The sequence below is a fragment of the Nomascus leucogenys genome, chromosome 8 (genome assembly GCF_006542625.1).
Source record: "Nomascus leucogenys isolate Asia chromosome 8, Asia_NLE_v1, whole genome shotgun sequence".
Taxonomy (NCBI): Eukaryota; Metazoa; Chordata; class Mammalia; order Primates; family Hylobatidae; genus Nomascus; species Nomascus leucogenys.
Window position 1 is genome coordinate 8,664,065 of NC_044388.1, and position 13,544 is coordinate 8,677,608.

Sequence of the window (13,544 nt, forward strand, 5' to 3'; positions counted from 1 at the left end):
TTCGGAGTAATATTATTCTACTGAAGAGGACAAGGAACAGGGGACATTATGGAGATATGTGGAGCTGACGTTGCTGAAGTTTCTCTGTTTATTTTGTAGCAATAATTTTGAAGAATGGATTTTATTTAAAAGAAATTGTAGAAAAAAAGAAATGATGATGATATTGAGTATTTGTGTATTTTTTGCTCTTTAGAAAGAAACAGAACCCATTGAGAGGTGGAGCTTAGGCTGAAAGTGGTGGCTGATGCCTATAATCCTAGCACTTTGGGAGGCCAAGGTGGGAGGATCACTTGAGGTCAGGAGTTTAAGACCAGTCTGGCCAACATGGTGAAACTCCGTCACTACTAAAAATACAAAAATTATTCAGGCGTGGTGGCGCATGCCTGTAATCCCAGCTACTCGGGAGGCTGAGGCAGGAGAATCACTTGAACCTGGGAGGCCGAGGTTGCAGTGAGCCAAGATCGCGCCATTGCATTCCATCCTGAGGCATGAGAGGGAAACTCTGTCTCAAAAAAAAAAAAAAAAAAAGTGGAGATTATAAGGCAAATACATTAGATTTGCCAAATTTTCCTTCCCCCTTGCCCACCACTTGAGCAAGAACATTTGCTACCAGATCCCAGGGAGTTCTCATATCCTTTCACCCAGCCCATGGGAGCCCTTGTCTTCTCTCTTCCAGAAACCCATTATTTCTATTAGCATCCCAATCTTCATCACCAAACACTGTCAAGAACTGAGAAGAGTCTGAAATTTTACTCTACTTTGGAAGCTAACAAGTTAGCCTCCCACAGTTTTACAGATACAAGTTGAAGTATCCCTTATCCGAAATACTGGGGATCAGAAGTATTTCGAGTTTAAGATTTTTTTTTTGATTTTGGAATATTTTTATTATGTATACTTTCCAATTGAGCATGCAAAATCTGAAAACTTGAAATCTGATACCCAAATCCGAGCATTTCCTTTAAGCACATCATGTCAGTGCTTAAAAAGCCTCAGATTTCACCAGCTTGGGCAACATAGGGAGATCTTTTTACTAAAAAAAAAAATAAATAAGAAAATCAGCCAGGCATGATGGTCATGCCTGTAGTTCCAGCTACTTGGAAGACTGAGGCCTGAGGATCACTTGAACCCAGGAGTTCACTGGAAGATATGATCATGTCACCACACTCCACTCTGGGCAAGCAACACGCTGTCTCTAGTAATAAAAATATTTTAATTAAAAATGTCAGATTTGAGAGCATTTAGGATTTCAGAGTTTTGGATTTGGGGTGCTCAACCTGTGCTGATGACAAAAGATATGAGACTCCTGCCTCAGAGATTAAAGACTTTATTACTCATGGCATAGCAAGCACCAATTATCTTCATATTTACGTTGGTCCTCCTTGCCTCCTAAGTCCTGTGAGGAGCATTTCAGGTTAATCCTGTGAATGCAGTGGTTTGTGGTAAAGCTGAAGAATCTCAGGCTCAGGAAACCTGAGTCTTTCGTAATAGATTGGAAGTAAACCTCTCTGATTCTTGTCCCAGAGGAAAATTATTTTCACGATGTTTGATCGTTGGTGTCGCCCTCTGCTGTGGAGGGAGACACCATCTCTGTCTTACAACAAAAGCCACAGTGTCTCTGCTTGTAACACAAACAGAAATGAGAAACCTATTTAGAATTGTCTCCCAATAATAAATTCATTATTTTGATTGTGGCAATGGTTTCATGAGTGTATGCATACATCAAAACTCATCACATTGTTCACTTTATTTACAGTTTATTCTGTGGCAGTTATACCTCAGTACAACTGGGGGGAAACAAAGTCTTGCTACTCACATATGTCATTGGGACCAGCAGTCTCAACATCACCTAGGTACTTTTTAGAAAAGCAGAATTTCAGGCCTTATCCCAGACCTACTGAATGAGAATCTGTATTTTAATAAGAGCCCCTGGTATATAATTGTTAACTTTTTGTTTTGAAACAATTTTAGAGTTACAGAAAAGTTGTAAAAATAGTACACAGAGTTCCCTTTTCATTAGCTTCTCCTAATTAACATCATGTATAACCATAATACAATTACTCAAATCAGGAAATTCATATTGATACAGTGATCTTAACTAATCTACAGGCCTTATTTGAATTTTGCCTGTTTTCTGAGTGATGTCCTTTTTCTCATTCAGAATTCAGTCCAGGATCCCACATTGTATTTAATTTTCATGTGTCCTTAGTCTCCTCCAATCTGAGACAGTTCCTCAGTCTATTTTTTTCATGGCCTTGACATTTTTGAAGTGTACTGGCAGTTATTTTATAGAATGTTCCTCACTTTGGCTTGGCCTGATTTTTTATTGTGTGTAGATTGAGGTTTTGCACTTTTGTTAAAATACTGCAGAAGTGATATTGTGGACTTCTCAGTGCATCCTATCATGAAGCTATATCCCTGTGTCTTATTACCGATGATGTTAACCTTGATCACTTGATTAAGATAAAGGTAGTGTCTTCCAGATTTTCCACTGTAAGGTTACTATTTTTCTTTAGTAGTTATTAAGAATTTTCTGAGAAGATACTTTGAGACCATGTAAATGTCCTGTTTGCCATCACACTTTTCACTCACTAGTTATAGTGTCCATGGATAGTTTTCTTCTGCAACAATCATTCCGGTGTTGAGTGCCTAGTAATGGTGATTTTCTATTTCCATTATGCCTTTTTATTTATTAATTGAATTCTACTGTATGGAAGAGCTGTCTCTTATCCTCCATTAATTTATCACTCAGTTATTTATATCAGTTTTGGTCACCTCTTGCCCCACTTCCTATCCTCTTGGCCCACCTTTTTATTCCACTCGTTGCAGCAATCAGCTGCCCTGGTGTATGCTGACAACACCTTGCCTCATTGTGCCTTACCATATCTCCTGTTCTGGACTAGGATTTCCTTGCCTCTCAGCTTGGAATACTTGTCTGAACTTGCTCTGTTATTTTCACCCATGTCCAAACCTTGAAGTACTAGAGAGTTGACACCCGACAGAGCAACTTTTTCACAGTGAGGATGGGAGCCAGTGTGTAAATATGCCCCTCTTCTGTCCTTCAAGTGGACAGTTTTGAGGTGTGCTCTTCAAAACTTCTTGGAGAGTCCCGTCCAGGATCAAGCCTCAGTAGCCTCCAGCAATGATCATCTCAGTAACACATCTCAGTAACCCATAACACATGGGGTTGGCTTTTCCTTCTTCGTGTTTCATGCTTGCCGTCTCCCACTCCAGTTCATTGGAATCATCTCCCAAAATAAAACAACTGCATGTAAGAAATTGTGTCAGGGTGTTTGTGGGGAAGGAGAACCAGCTAAGATCTGTGCATTACCAGCTGTTAAATATTTTGACTGTCACCCCTGTTCATAATCTAAGACCCTATGGAAAATTTCACATGTACAAAGGAGACAGGAATATTCATAGTATCAGAATATGAAAAAAGGTAAAAACTCCCAAATGCCTTTCAATAAGAGAATGGATTATGTGCTGGGCATATTGGCTCACATCTGTAATCCCAGCACTATAGGAGGCCAAGGCAGGCGGATCACTTGAGGTCAGGAGTTCGAGACCAGCCTGGCCAATATAGTGAAACCCCATCTCTACTAAAAATACAAAAATTAGCTGGGAGTGGTGGTGCGCACCTGTAATCTCAGCTACTTGGGAGGCTGAGGCAAGAGAATCACTTGAACCTGGGAGGCAGAGGTTGCAGTGAGCTGAGATTGCGCCACTGCACTCCAGCCTAGGCAACAGAGCAAGAGTCTGTCTCAAAATAAAATTAAAAAAATAATAGAATGGAGTATGTAAATATTTTTGCGTTGGTGAAAATGAATGACCACCCATCAAGATAGATGACCCTCTTAAACAAAATGTTGAGCAAAAAAAAAAAAAAAAAATTGCAGATGAATAATAAATTTTATTCCAAATTTATGAAGTTCAAAAACATGAAAAGCTAAGCAATATATTATTTGGATATACATACACATGTGTTAAGATTATAAAGAAGAACATGGAAATTATACACAGAATTTAAGATGTTATTTTGGAAAGGGAAAGTTGTAGGGACACACTGGTAGGGGGCACATGAGGCTTCAATGGTGTTAATAATACGTTGCTTAAGCAGATACATGAGGGTTTATCATGATTCCTTATCTCACATTTACTTTATATTTTTATGGTGAATAAAGTATTTTATCCTAAAAATATTTTAGGTTTGATATTAAGGGGTTACTTTTATTGAGGGTGACTTTGAAACCTTTCTACTGCTCTAATGCAGTCATTCCAGAAAACTGGGGAGAGGTTGAATCCCTCCGTGAGGAAATTCCAAGGCTTCAATTCTACTCTGTCCTATTAAGGTGATTAAACTGTACATAACAGGATTGTCTCTAGAAGCAAGACCCAGATTTGACACTTATAAGTGTTATTTCTTTTGTCAGTCACTAGATGGATTTGGTGTGAAAAGAAGATGCTTTAAAAAAAAAATCTGAAACTGTTCTGACAACTGCAGATCTTTTCGTGTGATAAAAGGTGTCACTAAGGACCTTCTTACTCCAAGTGTGATTTTTGGCTGCTGCGGCAGCACCAGCATCACTTGGAAGCCTGTTGGAGATGCAGAATCAAAGCCACACCTTACAGACTGAATTGTAAGATTCCCTAAGTGATTACTGTGCACCTCAAAGTTTGAGAGGCAGCGGTCCAGGAGTCTGGTACTTCCACCTGCAAAAGCAGTATCCAGTGCCAGGAGAGGGGGCAGCACATGGAAATGCCTCAGGTTTAACTGCAATGGAGCCATCTTTTTCACAACCTCTTTGTGTTGGCTATTCTGTGGCCCACATATTTCTAAATAGAGAAGACTTTATTATACCTCTCTCCTCTTTCCAAGTTTGCTGGGCTGTGGACTCTCATCTATTCAATAAAAACATTGAACTTCCATTAAGCACTGAGGAGATGATAGTGAATAGAATGATATGGCTTTGACTCTAGAAGCTTACAGTCTAATGGGATGCAGGTAGCAAGTGGGTAATTACAAGTTTAATGAATGTTGGAAAGTCAAAGAAAATTTTATGGGAAAAGAGTTGGAGATGGGGACTCAGGGGAAGCTTTTCTGGAGAAAGTGTTGTTTAAGTTTAGATGAGAAGGCATGTGCAGGTGAGTTGTGGGTGAACTGGGGGATTGTTCCAAGCATAAGGAATGCCAATGAATGGAGCTCTTTGGACATTTGTGTCTGTATTGCCAATGCCTTGCATAGTTCTTGTCATACAATAAGTGCTTAATAAGTGTTTGCAGAATCAATAAATGTTCTGTCACATTTCAGATGTCTACTCTCTGGCACTGGAGATGGTGGAAACTTTATTTTCCTTTTCAAAGGAAATAAGATCCCTTAATGGGGAAATAAGAAAGAAGACAGAAAGCTGACTGTTGTGCAAATTGCTAAATTGGAACTATGAGTGGGAATGAAAAATTGATTTACATGAATTTTCTTCCCTGTAGCAACTTGACAATTTATTCTGTTCTGGAGAATTCTCAGTTTTTGGCTTAAAAACCAAGCTGTTCCTCCTTATTCTGAATTTCTTGGCCTGCTGTGAAACTAACATTTACTGTCTTTTACAACATGCCCTGATTAGGTCATGGAAATTCACAACTAAATCAAACTAGGATATGGAAAATTTGAAACTTTCACTGCCCATTTTATGTAATGGCGTTGGAAGGTGTTATAAAACATTGACTTTTAAATCTTTTTTTTTAAAAGCTATATTATACAATGAATATAATAATTGCCATCATTTACTGAACACTTACTACATGCATTACATAGCAAAATCCTCATACTACCTCTGCAAGAGAGTAAGTTGAACCATATGAAAATTGCCCAATATCAGCAATTTCGTGTGGTTCAACCTAGTATCTTCAGACTCTGACCTATAAAGAGGTTAGGGAATCCCTGATAGCCATAACTTCACTCCAAATTTAGTACTGACTATTTTAGTATACTATCTTTTATAGATAAAGAGATCCTAAGATAGTTACAGCTCCTCTATGACAGCGACCCCTTTCCCTACATTAGCCCAAGCACTTTGTGTGTGTACTTCCATCATGGTTATTTACACATTGAATTGAGGTGGTTTATAATCCATTTCCTCTGCCACACTGAGTTCCTTGAGGGTGGATGTTTTGTCTGTCTTGTTCATTTTTGTATATGTAGTACCTAGAGTGAAAAGTATTTGTTGAATATAACTTTAAAAAATTTTTTTGTGGAAACTAAATTTTTATTGATTTGTTACTGGAGAATGTGAAGTAATCACTCCATTGGGGTTTTTGCATTTTAGAATCAGTCAGTGGAGTACTGCATTTGACATTCTTGGACTCTCAGGACTACTTACATGCAATTATGCATACAATTGTCTCTCCACCCTGCCCCAGAGAAAGATCTGAAAGTGCTCTGTTACCTATCTCATCTCCTTTAGGCATTTGCTTAAATACCACCTTCTCCGTGCCACCTTCCCTGATCACTATATTTAGGACTGAAGCCATTCCTCCAATACCTCTGCTTATTTTTTTTTTCCCATAGCACACATATCAGCATGTAATATAGTTTTTGTTTTGCCTATTCTTTTGCATATTATCTTTCCCATCCTTCTAGAATGTAAGCTCCATGAAGGCAGGAGTTTTTGTCTCTATTTTGTCCACTGTTGTCTCCCCATGTCAAGAATAGTGTTTGGGGTCGGGCACGGTGGCTCACGCCTGTAATCCAACCACTTTGGGAGGCCTAGGCGGGAGGATCTCTTGAGTCCAGGAGTTCCAGACCAGCCTGGGAAACATGGCAAAACCCCGTCTCTACTAAAAATACAAAAATTAGCCGGGTGTGGTAGCGTGGGCCTGTAGTCCCAGCTACTCGGGAGGCTGTGGTGGGAGGATCACCTGAGACTGAGAGGTCAGGGCTCCACTGAGCCGTGATCCTGCCACCGCACTCCAGCCTGGGTGAGAGCAAGACCCCGTCTCAAAAACCAACAAATGAAGTGACATATAGAAGATCTATAAAATTTGATTGGAGTAAAATGAGAAAGATGTAATCGTTTCAACGCGCTGTTCACACAGGGTTTTTCACATCGGCACGAATGAATGAACAAAATCTTTTCATATGGAACCAAGTGTACGGGTATTTGCGGTGTATGCGGTTTCCGCGGGACATAATGACCTGTCCTGGTTTGGGTATTAACTTGCCTGGATATTGAAGAACCTCCACATTCCCAGTGGTCTCTAACCCATTGTCTGAATAATTTCAAGGTGTTCCACAGTTGGCCGCACGCATAGCCTCACTCACGATCACTCGCCCCCCTGTCCCTTATTGATGCTCCTCCAGGGCGACCCCGCAAAGGCCTGGGGACCGAAATGGAACTGCCGCAGTCCCCCTCCTTCCAAGAGAGCTGGGTTTTTCTGGCTTCGGGGTCAGTTGGAAAAGAGATTCCCACCCAAGTCGCAGGGTGGGAGTAGGGGGGGATGAGATAGGAGTGATGTAGGAAGTGTGTCTAAAATTCTAGGCCTCAGGCCCGCAGCTGTTCCTGGAGGCGGCGGGGAAGCGGGGTGGTCGGGTCCTGCGGAGGGCTCCCAGGGAGGCCACAGGGGGAACCAAGGGGCGGTGGCTGAGTGCACGAGGCCCGCCCCTGCATCTGTTGGCCCCCTACTCTCAAAGGGCAGCCTGGGGGCGGGGTTTGTTTACTCCGTGCACGCACTGCCGGCCCGGCCAATCCGTGGGGAGCGGCGCCTGGCGTCGCACATCCCGAGGGCCAATGGGCGCGCACCGTGGTGCTCCGCCGCCAAAGCTTGCGCGGGGGAAGCGGGGCTGTAGCTAGGCAGGGAGAGGGCGATCGAAATCGGCAGCGGTCTCGGCTGCCGCGCTGCCGGCGCTGCCACCGCTGCCCGGCCCGCGGGGCGCGCCCTGACCCTTCCTCTTTGGGCAGGCTCGAGGGCGCGCGCACGGTCGGCGTTCCGGGGCCTCAAACTCCTGGGCCTTGACCGGGCAGGCCGCGTCTCCCTGGGTGTGAGTCCACCAGGACCTGGCCGCCGCCAAGCGCGGGCGCCACAGAAGCGACGGCGCCCGAAGACGCACTCCTGGCTCGGCCCGACAGCCTCGCTTGGCCGCCAGTTCTTCTGCAGCCGAAGGCGGTAAGGTCTGGGGCGAGGGCGCGGGCCCGCGCGCGGAGGGCCTTTGGACCCGGCCGGGCGCGTTCCTGGGTAGGTTTCCCTCCCTGCGCCCAGGGGCCCCCTTGTTCCCCCACGAGTCCCATCTGTTTAGACCTGGGTTCTGCAGGCCTGGCCGGGTAACCCGTGAGTGTCTGGGCCAGAGTCGAAAGCAGAGGAGGGTCACCCTCTTAGTGCATAGAGCAAATCGGGGGAGGTAACGTCCCTGAGTCACGCCTCGTGGAAGAGGGGAAGGGCTGCTTTCTACTTTCTCGTTCTCTTCAAAGAAGGATGGCTTCTAAATCTGGTTTTCCGATTTTTCTCTTCTCCTTTCATGACTCACACGCCTCTGTCTCCACCAGGTGTTTGTTTTTAAAAAGAGTTTCTAAGCTTTGTGTGCTTGGAAGAACCTCATATGCCCCATAAAGGAACTTTTCTCTGAAGTAGAGGATCGCTTTTTGGGCCCAGACTCCTTTGAGAAAATCTGGAAAGCCAAGGTCTCTCTTCACAAAGAAGTGTAAGGGTTTTCCTAGGATCTCGCTGAGAGACGGTACAACGAAGTGGATGAGCGCCCCAGTCTCTCTTAGCAGCCTGTGCTATCTTCCATTGTGTGATCTCGGTTTCTTCATCTGTAAATTAGATTCATCCACCTATTCGGTGTGTTTCGGGGAGTGAATGGACTAATGTATGGAATGCAATCGTAAGAAAATTCTCCACTTGTTAAATGCCTTGCATTAGTTAGGCAGTTTTATTATTGACTGCCATGGATGCTGGTTTAGAAAAAGACCCTATATTATTTCCCTTTTAGTGTTGAGACAGTGAACGGGCTCATTCCTTTTCCGTATTCACTGCTGAAGCTACCTTTAAGCCCATGAATACTTTTATCTTTTCCTCATTCCATCTCAGAGGGCACAGACTCCCTGTCTCACTTATTTGCTTTCTTTCAGTAAGGCTCTCTTTTAGCTCAGCCTTCTCCTTCCCCTCTTTCCCCGAGATCTGAGTTTTGTGTCTTTTCATTTGACTTGCACAACCTATTTTTTTTTTTCTGGGCCATGCGTTTTCTCTTAATGGCTTGAATTTATCTTCACCTAATAAAGTTATTTACCTGTTTTTTTTTTCAGCTCGTGAATATATATTCATCTATTTTCTATATGGCATAATCATGTCCCTGTCTCTTTAAAAGTAAATATAAAAATAGTTTAATTGATCTGTATTGCAGCTTCATTTTCCATTTCATTGGTTAGCCTGTTATTTAGCTAAACTTTATCACTATCAGATTACTATAATTAATCTTTAATGGCAGTGTCCATTCTCAGACAGCACCAGGAGAAAAATCAAATGCCTAGACCCCAGATTCTGTCACATTTGTGTACTGGCTCTGGATGTGTTGATTATTTATTAGAACATCCTGTGCCTGTAACTAGTCGACGTGGTGTCTGTAGCGTTGTTCTGGCTGTGCAGTTGCAGTTTGAGCACTGTGGCCCTTACATTTGTTAATAAAGGTTCAAGACTTACTAAACTCTTACTTTTCAGTTCTCTTCATTTCTAGGTGTTTAAAAAAGAAAGCTGAATTTTTCTAGTGTGTAATACTTCGTATTCTCATTTTGTGATCATGTAATTCCTCCCACCCCGACTTTTGTGAATGTGTAGTCCAAGTGGCACATGGAAGTTTTTCTCTGGCAGCTAAAATTCTTAACTGTCTGAGCAGTGTGCCCTCAATATAACTGATGAAGTGGGATGTACTTCCTTGTCATCGTCTTTTAAACTCTTATTGCAATATGTGTTATAATGGATCTCAGAAGAAACTAGAAAGCATAGATTGAGAGTTCTTTTAGATCATAGAATTTTAAATTGTAGTGGATTTTAAAGAGAATCAAATACGCTCACCTCTTCATACTTAAATCCTTTCCATTTTAATCTGGGATACACGACTCTAGGTGTGCGGCATGAATAGATATGAAAGTAGACTTGTGAAGTCTTGGAAATATTATGCAAAATTATGCATATTTGTATATTTTTTGGAGAGACTATTTATAGTGTCATAGTTTCTGAGGCAAAGATATTTGGTCAATTCTTTTTTTTTTTTTTTTTTTTTTTTTTGAGACAGGGTTTTTCTGTGTTGCTCAGGCTTGTCTGGAACTCCTGGGCTCAAGTGATCCTCCCACCTCATCCTCCCAAGTAGCTGGGGTTATAGGCACACACCTCGCCATGTTTGGACAACTCTGATTTTTAAAATTATTTCTTTCACTGAACTAGAAATTGTGTCCTCACTGTCTCTTCTGTATTGTGGGTTTTCAACTATTTGAAGATACTTATATTCCACTGAGTGTTAGAAAATATTCTCAGTCTTTAACCTCTGCTAGTGACTTTTGTGTCATTGCTTTCATTCACATCTCCTCACAGAACTCATAGCCCACTTGTGGATTTGTTTAGTTCATCTGCATTGTTCCGACAAGCATGGTGCCCCAAATTAGGTATTAACTAGTATAGAAGACTAAGTTACCTCTCTGATTTTAAAGCATGTACCTTAAGAGTAGACTTGCTTCTTTGGCAACCACATTACACTGTTAATTTATAATAATTTACTAGTTAAGAAGATTAACTTTGGGGCTAACCTTCCTGTGTTTAGATCCTAGCTCTGCAGTTTATCAGCTGGGTAACCTTGAGTAAATTATGTAAACACTCTGGGCCTAAGTCTCCTCATCTCTAATATGGGGTTAATAATAGTGTCTCTCTTACACAATTCTGAAGATAATTAAATTAATGTATATATGTAAGTCATTTAGAATGGGTTGTGGCATCCAAGTAGTATGTATGTATGATACCTATTTTACTATTGGTTTCCTTGTCAACTAAAATTGTTGAATTATTTTGTTCATGCTCTCTCCGTTCTTAAAGTCATACTCTCTGAATTCTTTAATAGAATATTTTTTGGTAGGACTTTACATGTATCTGTATTTTTATTTTGTAAGATTGCTTCTAGTCTGTTGACATTTAAAAAATCCTGATTTGGTCGTCCGATAAATATCAAATCTATGCATTTGATAAACATACAAGTTTGATAATTTTGGCATTGCCTTCATGCAAATTTTTCACTAAAATGCTGTCTAGGCAGGGCTGAGGGCAGAGTTCTTTACCTGCTAAAGACCTCTCTTAAAGGTGATAGAAAATTTTATTATTCATTCTTTGGTTCAGGTTGGTCAGCCAATTAGAAATTCAGCTAATTTATCATCATCTACCTCATATGTTTCCAAGTTCTCATTAGGAATATGTGAGGAACTTTGACAATTGCCTTACTAAAACCCAGGTTTTATATGCCTCGTTTTTTTTACCCTATCATTACTTGTCCTTATTGAAACTATACTATATTCCAGTAGCATATGTTAATTACTACTTTTTTGTCTTTTTTTTCAGAAAAGGATTTTTTATTATTTGTTTATTTATTTATTTTCAGGCAGAGTCTGTCTCTGTCACCCAGGCTGGAGTGCAGTGGCCTCCTGGATTCAAGCAATTCTCCTTCCCCAGCCTCCCGAGTTGCTGGGTCTGCAGGCGCTTGCCACCACACCTGGCTGATTTTTGTATCAGAAAAGGATTTTTTAATTCAAGTAAAAATGTGGAATGCTTTATGAATTTGTGTGTCATCATTGCACAGGGGCCATGCTAATCTCTGATTTGTTCCTGTTTAGTATATGTGCTGCTAAGGGAGCACTGATTACTACTTTTTCTAAGTATTCACAAACTTCTCTTAGTAATGATTCTAGAATCGTCTAAAATTATGTTTAACTTCAATGATCAATAGTTGGCAGGATCCCATTTCTCTTTTTTTGAACACGAGTACTACATTTTTTTGTCTTTAGTCTTCTGGCAACCTCTCCTGCTCACCATAGTTCCTAAATGATTGCCAACAGCTGTGTGGAATTTTATTTGGAGCAATATACCTTGTTGAAGGTTTACTTAGAGCAGTTAGGAACTATCTTTTATCTTCATGTTCATATTGAGCTTTCATTTCCGCCAATTCATTGATAAATTTATTAAATGCCCATGTTGCACAAGATATCAATGCTTGTTTTACTTGAGCCATCGGAAGAGAATTTTTCTTAATAAAAATGCCTGAAGCAAAAAGGTAATGTACATCTATTTCTCTCCATTCCTCCTCTTGCTAATATTACCGTAGTCTGCCAGCATTCCTTCTTTAGTGTACTGCAGTAATAGCTTCCTGTTAACCTTCGTTCTTCCAGTCCTTTTCTGTCTCTGGTCCTTATGTATGGTAGCCAAAGTTATCTTTGTTTTAAAAATGCATGTATGTTTTAAAAGTTGTTTCTGGGAGGTGCAGTGACTCACGCCTGTAATCCCAGTGCTTTGGGAGGCCGAGGTGGGCGGATTGCCGAGCCCAGGAGCTCAACACCAGCCTGGGCAACATGGCAAAACCTGTCTCTACTAAAAATACAAAAAGTAGCCAGGCTTGGTGGCATGTTCCTGTAGTCCCAGGTACTCAGGAGGCTGAGGTGGGAGGATCTCTTGAGCCCAGGAAGTCAAGGCTGCATTGAGCTGTGATGGTGCGACTGCACTCCAGCCTGGGCAACAGAGTGAGACCCTATCTCAAAATAAATAAATAAATAAGAATAAATAAATAAGTCTTTTCTTTCCTAGTGTCATAAGTTGTAATCTAATTAGAATTTTATTTCTGAGCATAGTACTTTCCAACTCCCTTTTTCTGTTTTCTCTTTACTGTCCTTTTAAATTCAACCCCCCTCACCCCCGCCGCCCTGCTTTTTTTTTTTTTTTGATACAGAGCCTTGCTCTATTGGCCCAGGCTGGCGGTGGTGCAATCTCGGCTCACTGCAACCTCCGCCTCCTGGGTTCAAGTGATTCTTGTGCCTCAACCTCCCAAGTAGCTGGGATTATAGGCATATGCCACCACACCTGGCTAATTTTTGTATTTTTAGTAGAGACAGGGTTTTGCCATGTTGGCCAGGCTGGTCTTGAACTCCTAACCTCAAGCAATCCACCTCTCTTGGCCTCCCAAAGTGCTGGGATTGCAGATGTGAGCCACCGCGCCCGGCCTCAAGCTCATTTTTACCTTTGGGTTTCTTAGGGATGATATGAACCAGCAGCCAGATAGTAGGCATAGAGAGATGGTAACTCCGCACCAGTTGGTCTTTGTGTGCATTATTCAAAAGACACATGTGAAGTGCTTCCTATGTTACAGGCACTGTGTGAGGCACTAAGTTGACAAAGGGACATAACATAATCTCATCCCTCAAAGAATCCTAAGTGCAAGAAAGGATGAAATAGGGGAAAGTAGCTTGGAGAACCCAAAAATGTAACTTCTTTTTGGTTGGGTCTTTTCCAGTGTAGCTTCTTTTTTTTTT

At 41.5% G+C, this 13,544-nt stretch overlaps 1 protein-coding gene and 1 non-coding gene across 5 annotated transcripts in view; one reads left to right on the top strand and one right to left on the bottom strand.

Moving 5' to 3' along the window:
• The first annotated feature begins 7,768 nt into the window (after positions 1-7,768).
• The window catches only part of TFDP2 (transcription factor Dp-2), a 194,424-nt gene continuing 188,648 nt past the window's right edge, over positions 7,769-13,544 (top strand). For all 4 annotated transcript variants that reach the window (XM_030816712.1, XM_030816714.1, XM_030816713.1 and 1 more), the window contains exon 1: positions 7,769-8,157. The gene's annotated coding sequence lies outside the window, so the exon portion shown is untranslated. The remainder of the gene's footprint in view (positions 8,158-13,544) is intronic.
• LOC115836447 lies at positions 11,780-11,881 on the bottom strand. Its single transcript, XR_004031530.1, has one exon. It is a non-coding gene; the product is annotated as a U6 spliceosomal RNA (small nuclear RNA).